This window comes from Neopelma chrysocephalum, unplaced genomic scaffold, assembly GCF_003984885.1.
Source record: "Neopelma chrysocephalum unplaced genomic scaffold, ASM398488v2 Primary Assembly neopelma1_69, whole genome shotgun sequence".
Lineage (NCBI taxonomy): Eukaryota > Metazoa > Chordata > Aves > Passeriformes > Pipridae > Neopelma > Neopelma chrysocephalum.
This window is the reverse complement of record NW_020897729.1, coordinates 4,047,163-4,061,523: the sequence shown is the minus strand read 5'-3', so window position 1 is coordinate 4,061,523 and position 14,361 is coordinate 4,047,163.

The following is a 14,361-nucleotide window of genomic DNA, read 5'->3' as shown; positions in this document are numbered from 1 at the left end:
CCCATCAGCTCCCTTAACTAGTCCCTTTCATTCCATGTTAATTTTGTGCCTTCATTTCACAGTGCACAACAGGAAAAAAATTATAACTTCTAGTAAGATTCTTCCAATTAAAAGAAAACGTTTGCACTGTCAAAGTTAAAGCTAATAAAGCCAACTTAAAATTTCCAGAAACTTCAAATATTAAGGAGCACACAGCCTTACCACATGGGCTGTAGACAGGTGCACTACAGAGTATTTTCTCACTCATCTATCACTGCATTTGCTAAGCTAACAGAGCAAAAAAAACCAGTTCTCTATTTCTTTAAACATTCACCTCTTTTTGTAGCCATATGCTACATGCACGCTGATATGACATCCTCCCATCCTTAAAATCCCCCTCCCACAAAAAACAAGATCAATTTCTAAAACTCATGAAATATTGTCATCACCCACAGCCCATACCGACAGACAGGGGCTGTGTCGTGATGATCAGAGGCTCAGGCAGGAGCTGGCAGCCCAGGAAGCTCTGCCTGCACCGGCAAAACAGCTGGACAGGGCCAACTCCCCTTTCTGCTTTCTCAAATCCACAGGCAGAAAGCGGAGGACACCTCCACCTCGTGCTGCTGGAGGAAAGGCGTTACAAAGTACAGCCAAGTAAACTGCCAAAGGGGCATATTTTACTTGATATTTATGTTGAAGGTGACTTTCTATGTGTCTAATGCTAAGAATATAAATATACCTAAATTATTGATGAGAAATAATATATAAATACATTTCTGTGTGGCCAGTCTGATCTTTGGAGATGTGAATTTGGCTTTTTAGCTGATATACATAACTTTGTTGATATGCTGGCACAAGCATCTCTCCACCTCCTTGTTCTTCCAAGTATCTTTGCTCCAGGAGGCAGCAGGTAGGGTTTGACAGGGAGTGACTCTGCAGCCAACAGAGATTTCCCACAGTGAATAACTGGATCTGAGGGGGAAGAGAAGGGGCTGCAAGCAGCCCAACACACTGGGAAACAGCATCTTTATCACTGGGAAAGCAGAGAAAGCTGAAAGAGCTAAGCCTCCCTTCGTCCAAATCTTTTACCTTTGAGGGCTGGGGGTTTTTTGGTGGATTTTTTTTTTTTTAAGGGGGAAAAGGCTGAGGCTGGGGGGGGTGGAGAGCAAAAATGCTGACCTTAATTAATGGAAGGCCCACTAGAGCCGAAGGAAAAGGTTTGGCTCTCAAGGCCTGGGCCTCCCCCTGAGCCTCTCCTGGGTGTAATGAGAGAGCTCAGCTTCATTACTGGCAGCTGAGGGGAAGGGTCACTGGGGCTGGATTTGCAGGGCCCTCATTGAGGGATCACTCCATGCTGAGAGAAGCTGGCCATGCTCTTGGACACCTGGTCATTAACATTGCTAATTAGCGGCCATTAATCAGGGCCCTGGGTTTTTTGTTGTGTGTCACCGGCTCAGAGGAACCAAGTGAATAAGAAGATTGTTTCATTACCTCCACAAGAGGTGGAATGAAAGCAGTTCCCATCAGCTCAAGATGAGCTGAATTAAGGGAAAGGTTAGACAACAATTTAAGATGAGCTGCCAAGGGGGAGCTGGGGGACCTGAGCTGTCCTCTGAGAGGAAAACCGGTCACCTATAATTAATGAAATCTTCCACAACCTCACTCTAATCACCGTGTGAGCTTCTCACCAAAAAAACCCCTATCTTTCGCATCGGAAGAACCCTAATTTATCTGTTTATGAAGTCCTAATCTTGGCAAGCTTTAATTCCACGGGATTTTAGCAAAATATGTATACATATATATGGTGATATATATTTATATATATAAATGCAAGTGTGTATATAAGTATACACTCACATAGTGTGAGTGTGTCTCTGTGTTTGTTTCTTATATTTACCTGAGTCAGCAAGGATGCTTTTCACACAGGCAACCCCACTGGTAGAGGGAAGGGGGGGAACAGCAAAAATCTGTATTAAAAAGTATCCAGACTGTATTTAAAATATTTATCTAAATGTTTGCATTTTATATGCTATGGCTCTGAAAACATTGAAGAAATCTGGTGTGTTTAAGAGGCAGAATAATTAACAGCAAGTTCTGTTTCAGTAGGTTAAAAATGACATGGGAAAAATGATAGTTATTGGCGTACATAGGAAAAAGTAAAGAATTTAATTAGCAACCAGATTGTTAAAATGCAGTGTTCTCCTCCCATGCTCCATTGTCTAACTTTTGTGGAACAGGTGCCTAATTTTCCTAATGGGATACATTTTAATTGACAAAGTAGTTTGATTGCTTCACACCAATTTTCAGTTTCTTGCTTACTTTTAATATAATAAACTCTTTTATTTCCACAAACTCAGATGCCCTCTAGAAAGTAATTAGAAGCAGGTTTTATCTGCCTGTCTTTTTTTATAAACCACTTTTTGATTTCTAAAACCAACTAACCAAAAGCTTGATTTGTTCTGCTGATGTGTGAGAGCCAGTAACTTTTAGTCATATGCACTGAGCATTTCAATCAAGTTGTTTGCATATCCATTCATTTCGGAAAGACTCTCAAAATGGATTACAAACATTTAATTGTAAGAGGAATAAAATAATTAAGGAAGGACAAGTAGAAGTTAAAAATATGCCTAAGAATTCACAACAGTTATTGGATCATTCTCATCATGGGGCATAAATTCCTTCTTGTAGTTTTAAAGGACTTTATTCAACCAGGCACATTGCCTTTCCTAACAACAGAAAGTAAAACTGTGTTTCTTATGTATGTGATTCTCTTTGTAGAGCTGTGAGGTTGGTTAAAATGTCCATAAAACTAATCTTTGGAGCAGTGCAGCTGGTCTGGAATTCTATAATATGATTTCTGGGACTTCATGGGAAAGTTGAAGGCTCAAGGGGAAATTACACAATGAACAGCTGAGAAAAAGTTGCATTCTGGCACAGAATCATGCAAATGGGGCACATTCTTCAGTTTTCTCATGACGGATTGTCTCTGAAACTACTGAGCCAAGTTGCTGAAATGCTAATGAAGGAGAAGCATCAATGAGCGGTGTCATCCTGGGGGCTTCTGAAGGGGACAGAGTAGGAGATGGAGGGAGGGGGCGAGGGGGAAGGAAGGAAGGAAGAAAAAGAGAATGAAAAGAAATGGAGCAGGAGTTTCAAATATTGGGGCTGGCCCACTCTTAAAATTAAATGGGGGGGTTGTGGGGAAATAGAACCGTGATGAACTCTGTTGAACAAGTCCCTCTCGGCTTACAAAAATGAATAAAAGCTCTTAAAAGCTACAGAGTTTGGCTCTGACTGGGGGGAAGTGAATGTAAGCACTGCTAACATTGGGAGCCACCCTTGTGTTTGATACAGGGGAGAGATGGGTGCAAGCCCCCAGACTCACTAGAGATAAGCCTGGAGGAAGCACACTAATGTTTGAGGGACACCAGTGCAGGCACCACGGGCAACAAACAGGAGGAGCTGGAAGCCATGGTGCAGCAGGAAAACTATATGACATAGTTGCCATCAGGGAAATATGGTGGGATGACTCACACAACTGGAGTGCTGCAATGAATGGTTATAAACTCTCCAGAAGGACAGGGGAGGAAGGAGAGGCCTTGGGTCGCCCTGTTTATTAGGGAGAGGTTCAACTGTCTAGAGCTTAATGATGGTGACGATAGGGTTGAGTGCTTATGGCTAAGAATCAGCTGGCAGTGTGTCCAGGTGGCCAAGAAGGCCAATGGCATCCTGGCTTATACCAGCAATAGCGTGGCCAGCAGGACTAGGGAAGGGATCATCCCCCTGTACTCAGTGCTGGTGAGGCCACACCTGGAGTGCTGTGTCCAGTTCTGGGCCCCCCAGTTCAAGAAGGACAGTGAGGTGCAGGAGCATGTCCAGAGAAGGGCAACAGAGCTGGGGAAGGGTCCAGAGCACAGGTCTTATGAGGAACAGCTGAGGGAGCTGGGAGTATTTAGCCAGGATAAAAGGAGGCTCATGGGAACCTTATTGCTCTCTACAACTACCTGAAAGGAGGTTGTAGCCAGGTGGGGGTCGGGCTCTTCTCCTAAGGAACAAGTGATGGGACAAGAGAAAATGGCCTCAAGTGGTACCAGGGTAGGTTTAGTTTAGATATTAGGAAACATTTCTTTGCTAAACGGGTTGTCAAGCACTGAAACAGGCTGCCCAGGGAAGTGGTGGAGTCACTGTCCCTGGAGGTATCTAAGACTTGTAGAGGAAGTGCTTAGGGATATGATTTAGAGGTAGACTTGTCAGTGCTGGGTTAACAGTTGGACTCTATGATTTTACAGATCTTTTCCCACCTACACAATTCTGTGTCTCTAAGGAATGGGATCCCTTTGCAAAAATGTGGGGGAATGATGCTTAATAATAGATCTTTTAATTGTCTCTAAAAATTATTACTATTTGCAAATTCTTAAAAAGCCTTTTTCTTATGGCACATTTTTTTAATGTACATATGTGTGTGCTCGGTAAAGAAAAACAGTTGCTTTTCCCATAGATAGGTGAGCTTTATGACCAGATACCCCAAAGCTCAGATACCAATGCTCCTTAAATATTTGGCTTACAAGTTCTAGACCTTGAAGCACATTTATATTAAAAATACCCAGCAGGCTACATTTTGCAGACTTTCAAAATTGTCCTGTTCTCTCTCAGACCCTGGTATAAATGGCCCAAGATCTCAGCAAGTTGGTCCTGTGCTATTTTGAACATCTGGCTGGCGGTTGCTTCCAGCCAGCATTCCTAGAGGCACTGACGGGTGCTGAGCACTTTAAAATATGGCCCTCAGCACTCCAGATGCTACATGTGTTATTCAAGCTTGTGGAAGGGCTGTGAAAAGCTGGCAGCCACAGAGGAACAAAATCCAGTCATCTGCCCTTTGTCCTCATTGCTAGTGAGAATAGAAAATTAGTAGGTGTTGTAAGTGTTGTGTAGACGGGAGGAAACCAAACTCCCAGTGTTTGGGTCAGCGTGAGGCAGGGCTGTGCAGTGGATGTGTCACTGAACAGCAGCCTAAAGCCTTGATATTGACTTCATTTATAATCTCTGGCAAGTCCCTTCATGCAGTTTTGTTCCCTTTCCTATTTTTTGGCCCAAATGTGTCTATTTAAATTTGTTTTGATGAAGATAACTATCTCTTCCTATGGCATTTTGTGCTGTCTACCAGGACGGGGCCCTAGTTTTACCTTTTCGTTTTTTTTTCCCAATGCTGCTCTAACACAAGCAGAGATAAAACCAGTATAGCACAATTGCACAAAATCTGAAGTCTGCCATATGAAATCCTTCAGACCAGTTTGGGAACAGCTGTGCTATATTGGGCCCACAGCAGTTAGGTGTGTTATTGTTGTATGTAATTGTGCTTTAATAGACTGCTTTAATGTTGGGTTTTAGTGCTTTCAAGCCTCAGCAATACTTACAGCCTTAGTTTTACAAGCCGCCTTTAAATTTGGTGCAAGTATCTGCACATGCAAATCACTGGGCAGTGCCTCCCTGCCCACATACTGCTCTTTTTTAGGTTTATGTTACATCTTGTAGCAATATTATAGAATCTAAGAGCTGTAGGCACCAGTTTTCCCTGATGCCGTAGTGATGCAGGAGACAGCAGAGAGGTGCAGAGAGGTGCAGGCAGCCGTGGGAACACCATAGCCCTCCTGACAGCAGCAGGCTGAGGCTGGGAGCAGCACACCAGTGAGCAAGTTATTGCCCACCCTTTTGAGTTGTTTGGTGGGAGAATTTTTGCAGATGGCATCCTCCCAATTGAGAGGCATAGCCCAAAGGGATTTTTGTTTGAAATCATCACAAGGACCAGAGTTGACCCGGAGCTTGGTTGGCCATTCGATGAGAAGGGACCGGTTACGGAGGAGGCACTTCAATCACAATTGACATGTGAGTAAACTTCTTTTAGTACCTGACCCTGACTCCCCCAGGGCAGAGTTAAAGAAGGGGAGAAGAGAGCAAGTCCTCCCTGGTAAAGACCACATAGACACACAACCCACAGCGCTGCTAACCTGCAGGGAAAGGGCTGATGGCAACACAGAGGTGTACGCACTGGAATATACAGCCTTTCTTATTCCCAAATGATATTTCAATGACTGTAATTAATGTGATTGTGGATGCCATTCCTGCCTTCCAGGATTCATGCTGCCTTGGCTGAGTCCAAACTCTCAACATGAAGCCCTGTCCTTCTATGCAGTGGTGTCCCAAAATGAGACAGGGCATGCCTACCCGAGGGCTTCTACACCTTTCCCACCACTGCAGATATCTCTCAGTAGTTAGTACATCCCACCCTGCTCCCAGCCTGAGCACACTGCCTCTCACAGACCCTTGGCACCAAGTTGGGACTGTGCCAAAACTGAACATTTACTCCTCCTTCATTGCTGGCCTTTCTGAAATACCTTCCATACCCCTGCAGGTGACGAGGGATTTCTCACCTTCTGAAAGTCCTGCTTGTGCTGCTGCTTCATGTCATTGGTTTCCCAAGCCAGAGCTGTAACTTCCTGATTTGCTGTGGAAGGATTGTTCTCACAGCCCATCTGCACTATTAAAATAGCTGGTAAGTGATGACATGAAAATATCAGCTCTTTTCTGTAGGGTGGCTATATAGTTCTGCAACTACTGGAAAATATGTGTGCATTGGGAGGAGGAAGAGCAAGAAAAGTTGGTTAGATTTTATTGCTTTGATTTAAATAAAAAAGAGATTCTTCTACAAGAGCTGGAGGTTCGTTGGTGTGTAAGAAGATTTTATGATGTTCTACCCAAGCAGCTCTGAAAGAGTAAACAAATGAATTACAGCAAAGCAACCAAAATGCAGGATAGGTGATCATGAAACAAAGGAGGCCAGTATAAAAAAAAAATGAAAAATCCATATATAAATAAACGTGGATGAAAAGAGGAGCCTGAAAGCACAGTTATGGCCACAGCCCAGGACCAAGGAGAAAGCTCATATATTGGCACTCAGGGTTTTGATTTTTTCTAATTAAAAAAAAATTAATTAACATTTTTTTATCTCTCAAACTGAACTTTTCCAAAGTCTGGGGATGTAAAGTAGATTTTTTTGCTCAAAGGGTCATCTCAAATGCTATATTGTATACAGCGGTATGATTACAGTGAACAAGAATTAGGAGATCCTAAAACACGCTGACAGCCCCTAACATGCCTTATTGTGCTCCAGTGCTCCAGCTCGTATGGTACAGTCAGGGGACCACACACAGTTCATAACAGTCATAATGGAAAATTGTACAGGCTGGTCTAGCTAGGCATAATTGGATGGGCAAGAAATTGAGTTTTCCAGCTTTCAGAGTTGTTTACTTGACCTGTTTTAATTTTAGTTGAGATGGAATAATACGTTTCTCAAGGAAATATTCAGGCGTTGTCACTTTTTAACCTAATAAATCTCATCTTCAGGAGGGTGTCTAAGATGTTAACATTTCTAATGGGAAAGAATGCAAACTCTTTTGACATTATAGATTAAATTCACAGTAGTTGTGCAACTAACAGCATTTACACTGAACCAATTGAACTGCTTGAAAGTTTTATAGGAACCAACAAAGGTATTTTTCACCATATCACTTGACCTGCTCTCTCCCGCTCTGCCAGTTTGCAATTTACTTCTTTTGACATATCCTTAATGCAAATCCTGGTGTGCCAGTGTCACCTTGAATTATGTTTATTTTGAAACCTTGTGGACATCCCTGCTGGCCCCCCCAGAGAAAAGCACTTTAGGACTGACTGCTGAGAATCGGTAATGGACTGTGTTTACTTTCCTCCAAGTCCAGCAGCTCTTTGGGCTGTGTTTTGGCTGGATTATTGTCCATGGTGACACTGGGGGCTGACAACACTCTAACGCTGCAGTTGGCCTGCATATTTCAGCTGAAAGTTTTTGCCATACCAATTTTGGAGTGATTGAAAAAGCCACAAAAAGTGTGAAACTCAACATCCTGACATATGAGCCATGGCCCATGAGAAGCAGGTGTCCCAGAGAGCACCAATGCTTTGGGTGTTCCTCATTGCCAGAATGAGCTTTTGACATCCTAGATAGCACAGCACAGATTAAATCAGCCTTAGGAGGTTCTCATTTACACCTCACTCAGAATTCACTTATCCAGTCCCCAGAATAGGGTATTCTTTGACCTTTCTAGTTCTGTGTCAGCCTGTCTTGAGGTTTCTTAAAGTCAAGCACCATTTTCCGAGCAGCACTCTTGCAGTGAGGTTATTGGAACTTTTGAGTCTTTCAAACATTTTTTTTTTTGCGATTGTCAGTTTAGCAATAGTTTAACAAAACTTGGAAATGCAGCATAACAGAAAGATCTCAGTAACTTACAGTTTTGCAAAAAATCACAGTTGTCATAAGTCAGGAAAATAAGCTATTTTAGGGTAAACTGAAAACATTTCTAGTAATTGAATCATATCAGAATCTCCTCCTCCCTCCACTCCCCTCTGCCTGAACCATACTTGTCTGTTTGGACCCCGGTGTGTTACCAGGACACTCTGGAAGAAACTTGTCTGGTCTTCCACTCTGATGTGAGTTTCTCTGACTCGGTGGAAAATTTGCCTTGACTTCATGGCAGATGGATCAAGCTTTCTTTAACTAAATAAAGGATCCTATTTTCCAGGCTTTTTCATAGTGTCTCAGCACTGCAAAATCTGTTCAGGTTATTAAAAATAATTATGTCATCAAACTGATTTTTATTCCTTTATATTTTGGCTTGAAAAATAAAGCTGAGAAAAAAAAAGCATAAACTCATTAAGCCCTAATCTAAAACAAAAGTTTAGAGCCAAATGTTCATGTTCTGCCTTTTCATTCTGTAAACAACAGTGTCCTATTAGACAGAGATAACACATAAGGGGTACAGATGACAAACAACACATTCATAGGATCTGTATTCACTCTGAACAGAAGGGAAAAAGAAGTGTGTATTTACCAGTAATTAACATGTTAACTAGTGTTTGGTGAAATCCATAATATGATTAAAAAAATAAGAATTCCTGGATTACAGGGAAGAGCAATTACCTAAATAAAAGCAACTGAAAAGTTGTCCAGAGGTATATAATAATAATAATAATAAAAAAGATCCCCCTCCCCAGTGGGAAATGATTACACAGTAATCCATGCCACTTAGTCAAATATCAGAAAAGGATCCCATAGACCCATAATTAGCAATGTAACAAGCAGAGTCTTGAGAAAACAAGCTGGTCCTCAAGACAATAATCTTCATTGCTAGCACCCATCCAACAGCCTGCGTCTCAAGGAGTGAAAGAGGCAGGCGAGATAATAAAAGGACATAGAGAGCCAGCAGGAAAGTTCCCCATGTGCTACTTTGAGTGGCCATCAAGGGGGTAAAAAGAAGGTAGGAGGGGGCAAAGCAGTCGTGCCCTCCCCTCCCAAAAAAAGAATGGAAAAGAACGGAAAAGAATCCAAGTTGCTTCAGCAGAAGCTGCCTAGCGACACACAACTAATTACTACGACTGGTCCCCTGTTTGCAGATCTTGTTATCAGTAAAAATAATAATAAAATGAGCCCTAGCAGTCTGGATATCTGCAATTACAGTGTGAATTGCATGAGAGGATTATATGAAGTGCTCTTGGCGTGGAGGGTGGGGGACCAAGGCGCTTCAACTTGAGAGCAGTAAGCAGCTGCTTTGGGGCTTTGCACCTGCTGCTCACCAGGCTGTTTTCACCTCTAGACGAAAACAGGCTTCTCTCTCCTCCTCTGTCTCCTTTCTTTTCACACAGTGCACAAACGTAAAAACAGAGAAGGATTTTTATTTTAAAAAAAAGAAAAAAAAGGAGGGAAAAAAATAAAAAGAGGGAGAGAAAATGAAATTGTTTTCCTAAAGAAGTTTCACTGAAGCAACATGAGGGGCGTCTTAGGGCAGCCAAGGGGAATCTGAAGATGGAGTGTGGGGCCAAAGAAACAGGCAAGCGGCTCCATTTTAATGCAGAGGCAGCAGACAGAGTGCGATCTGAGATTGGCAAAGTTTCAATGTAAATCCAGGGGGGCAAGGGGGATGGGGCTGGGATGAGAAGAAAGGACTCTTTTACTGTTTCATGCTTCTAAGTCCTGCCGATCAGCATAAGCTCAGCTCGACATTCTGGGAATAGCAATGAGGCACACACAACAATCAAAACACCCTAAATCTGTTTGATGATTCAGACACTTCGTGCATCTGCACCGACAAAATGGGACTTCAATTAAATAACTTGCAGATTTCCACAGAGGGGGGAAAAAGTCGGGGGAACATGAGGATTTTTAATTAGTAACTCTGAATACAAGCTGTTTTTTTAATTAGGTGTTTGCACTACCACTTTATTCTTAAAGGGAGATTTGTAAGCGCGTGGGATTGTTGTGAAAGAAGATCCTGGACAGTTTGTTCCTAACATTTTGTTGCAACCTGCATTTGCTCCTAAACAGCTTTTCTTTAGCAAATGAAACTCAGCTACAAATCCAGGCAAGTCGTTCAAATTAAGGCTGAGATTTTTTTGGAAAGTTTTAAGTGCATACGCACATCTGTAAATACATACATGTGGATATGTAGTTCTCAGGGTAGGTTTCAAGGCCCTGCAACAGTTTTCTTCTGTTTCTGCATTTCAGATTATTCTCTGTGACTAACCTAGTTAAATATATATAACAGTACTGTAGGCACTATATACATAACTGTATCATACACAGAGATAATAGAAGTTTGTGACAGAGTTGAATGAGATTCCCATATGACTTTACAGCGCTGCAACCAACACTTTTAGAGCAAACTACTAATGATTGCAAGCTTCAGAGTCTGAAAAACGATGGGTGAAATCCGGGACCCTTTGAAGTCATTGAGTGCTTTTTATTCACTACTGGGGTCAGGATTCATGCTCAAAATCTCTCGAGTGTGCCCTGGCATGGCACAGTGATGTACACGTCTCACACACACGCACATGCACTGTGAACCTGCAAAGTGTCATGTGAAAAGGCATCCTCCCTGTGGCAAGCCATGATTTTTGGAGCCTTAGAAGACAGACCTGGTCTTTTTAGTACACTAACCACCTAGGAACATTGGGATGAGGACACTTCTGTGTTAATTTTAAAAATCTGGCCAAAGAGGAAGCTGAGGCATTAACATATTTCTGCATCTTTGTCTCTTGGTTCTTGGACAATTTTTTTCTTTGACAAAACATTTTACAATGATGTGGAAGAGATTAAAAGTTGGATTTCTCAATACCCACCCACACTTCCCCCCCCTTTTCTTAACAGGGGTACAGCAAGATCATATAAAGAGGGACCATGATCATTTATCCAAATGCAAACAAACCTAAGTATGAGGATTTACCACAGCCTGACTTTCTTTTTTAAAAATTTATTTCATGTGTTAATACAAAGACTATTTAGCAAAAGTAGAATGCCAGGATTTGCATATGAATAGGTACCTAAAGATCAACGAGATCAACTCATTAGGGCCTGAACATCTAAACATACGAAAGTCAAAGAGGCCAGAGCTCAAGAGCTCGGCTGCTGAGATTCCCAGTGACTAATCCAAGCAAAGCTGATAGTTTTAAACTTACTCCTATTTTTCCTGCCTTAATGAAAAAAATCCTCTATGCGAAATCAAAGCTCAGTCCAAGGAAAATAGCCTTGTGATTGTGTCTGGGACTCTATTTCTTCCTTTGCCACAACCTTTCTCCATGGCATTGGGCAAGTCATTTAGGAGGGGATTCACCTGACCTAGCAGTAGCTGTCTCAAAGGGAGGGATTTTAACTATCTCGTCATCCGGGCTCCCTTCACAGTAAACGTAAAAAAAGGCACTTTCCAAGGGGCTGCTCGTTCTTTCTGCACTATCCCTTCCTAAGACAGTGTCTAAATCTCTGGCTGCAGGTGCTTATCTCGTCCTCTTGCCTATGCCAAGAGTGTCTCAGAGTAGTTCAAACTGAAATGAGTGTGGAGTCTGATGTGCCTCAGTTCATCATCTGTAAAATGGGATTAAGTGATTAATGCTACCTCTGTATCTCATGGGTGAGTTAGGAAGTGGAATATATTATAAACCACGAGATGTTCAGATATTAAAATAGTGAGAGAGATATGAGTGCCATAAAAAGATAAGGTCCTGATCCAGTATCTGTGGCAACCAAGGGAATCTCTCCTCTGGCCTTTTGTGGGTATTAGATCAATCAATCCCCAGTGACATTATCCATTCACTGCAGAGTAAGTGAAGGTATGGCCAGAATTTTTCCACCGGCAGAGAAGGGAGAGGGTATGGGAAAGCCCTGACCTTACTCTATGCTTGAATAGTAGGAAGAGGGAAAGCACAAACAGGCTTTCAAAGCTGCCTACAGGATTTGGACACATCAGCTTATTAATGTTAGCGGAAATTGGGCATCCACATCTCTGGAAATTTCAGCCTCTGCATTTACAACACAAAAAGAGCCCAACCACAGAGGAGATATTTCCCTAATCTTGGCACCACTGCAGATTTTTGTTTGCGCTTCCTTGGATTAGACCTTTAGCAAACGACACTGCTCCGATGTTGCGGGAAGGACACATTTACTCCTCATCTACCCCAAGGTGTAGCAGCCAGTGTCAGAGCAGCATATTCTCATGGCTAGATCTTGAGCCTGTCATTAAATCTGTCTTTTGACCTTGGGCAAGTCACTTAACCTCAGTTTCCTCTGACTGTAAAATGTAGATAAAATATTCCCTGCCTCACGGCAGTGTTGGGAAGATTAACAGTTAGACATTGTTCTGAGAGCCTTGAATAAGAGCTGTGAGTGCATGCAGAGCACTGTTTCTATTGGATACTGCTTTCTCTTTCTACATACAGAAGGGCTGACTTTTAAACTGGCAAGAAGCCCAGGCCCGTGACTAGTGGTGTGCCCCATTTGAATGCACAATAACTACAGTTGCATGCACAAATTGGGTATCCGTGCATGGAAACTGGACACACAGTTGTTTACAGAACAGAAGAGTTTCTCTCTTGCACTCGCTTGGAAAACTCAAGGACTCCATTTATTAAGCAGAAAAAGCAATGCCACCACCCATGCAATATCAAACAGTTTCTAGGCAGCATTTTAAACAGGTTAATAAGGTATAATATCATTCCCTCCAGAGACTGTAAGGTGGGCACTTTAAATTGACCTGAGTTAAAATTTCACACTCGTTTTACAACTCTTGCAGACTGTCTTGGTTTAAATGTGCCAGAGGAGTCGTTTTGGGGAAGTTGAGAAGGGAAAAGATCTGCAGGTATTTTGTTTGACGTGTGTAAATCAGGACTGAAATAAATGGCATAAGTGCAGTTTACCCTGAGATAAATTGGACTTGGCTGAGGATCTGGCATTCTTTATATACGAGCCCATAAACAAACCACAGCCAGGACAGCGTACATGTTGTGTGAAGCCTTGGGAGGGCTGCTTGGCCAGGGGTTGGGCTCTGTTACCCTCACGAAAGAGCCCTGGGAGGGATGGAGGAACAGGAACAGCACCTGGCCAGTGCTGCATTGTGGGGATGTGCTGGTGAGCTGTGGGGATCCCAGTAGCAGCAACCTGTGCTGGGAGGAAGGGAGGCTGCTTACTCTCTCTGTGCACAGTCTGATGTCCAGGCATTTTCCAGGATCATAACTCCAAGCAAAAAAAGAAAACAAATCTCATAAATAATGTAGTGGTGAGAGGAGGAGGAAGAGAGAATGAGGGCAGAGAGCCACTGGCTAGGACAGCATTATTTTTCTCACTCACAGAACTCCTTTTTTTACAAAAGCTAAACCTTCAAGCAGGGATATCTCACATTTCTGTATTTTCTGCTTTCTCTCTGGCTGTCACTGAAGGTGTCTAGAAGAGATGGCAGCAAGCTTTTCTGTTGGCTTTCCCGTGCCATATAACTTTGCACAGCCTTGCTCCAAAAGCAACTTGCTTACAGGCACCTTCCCATGCCCCACGGTCTGTGCCGTGGTCCTGTTAGCAGCAGGAGTCAATGTTCCTCTCACACCTCAGCACACTGAAAGGAGACAATATTCTGGGATAGCATCAGTCCTTGTTGCCTTATTTATGGTGAAGAAACCGGCTGCATAGGTCTCTCTTCAGGGTGGGTGAGCAGCATCAGCTTAGGATGTCCCCATCACTACGGCTTATCTGCTTTAAGCAGTAATACACTAATTTACTACTGTGGTAGGAATGATTGAAATCTTTAGACATAATGGAGGAAGTTTAATAGGGTCTACTGAGAAACCCAGGTGTTTAGATCAGCTTAAAAATAATAACCTTCTCCCCTGCTGAGCACTTTCTTTTCACAATAAGCTCAGCTTTTATTCTTAACCATAAAGACTACCTCAGACAGGAAATTATTCACGTGATTGGTCTTTACAAGTAGCGGAGGGTTTAAATTCGGGGCTGGAGAGGTCATTAGTGGACAGCCATGTGAT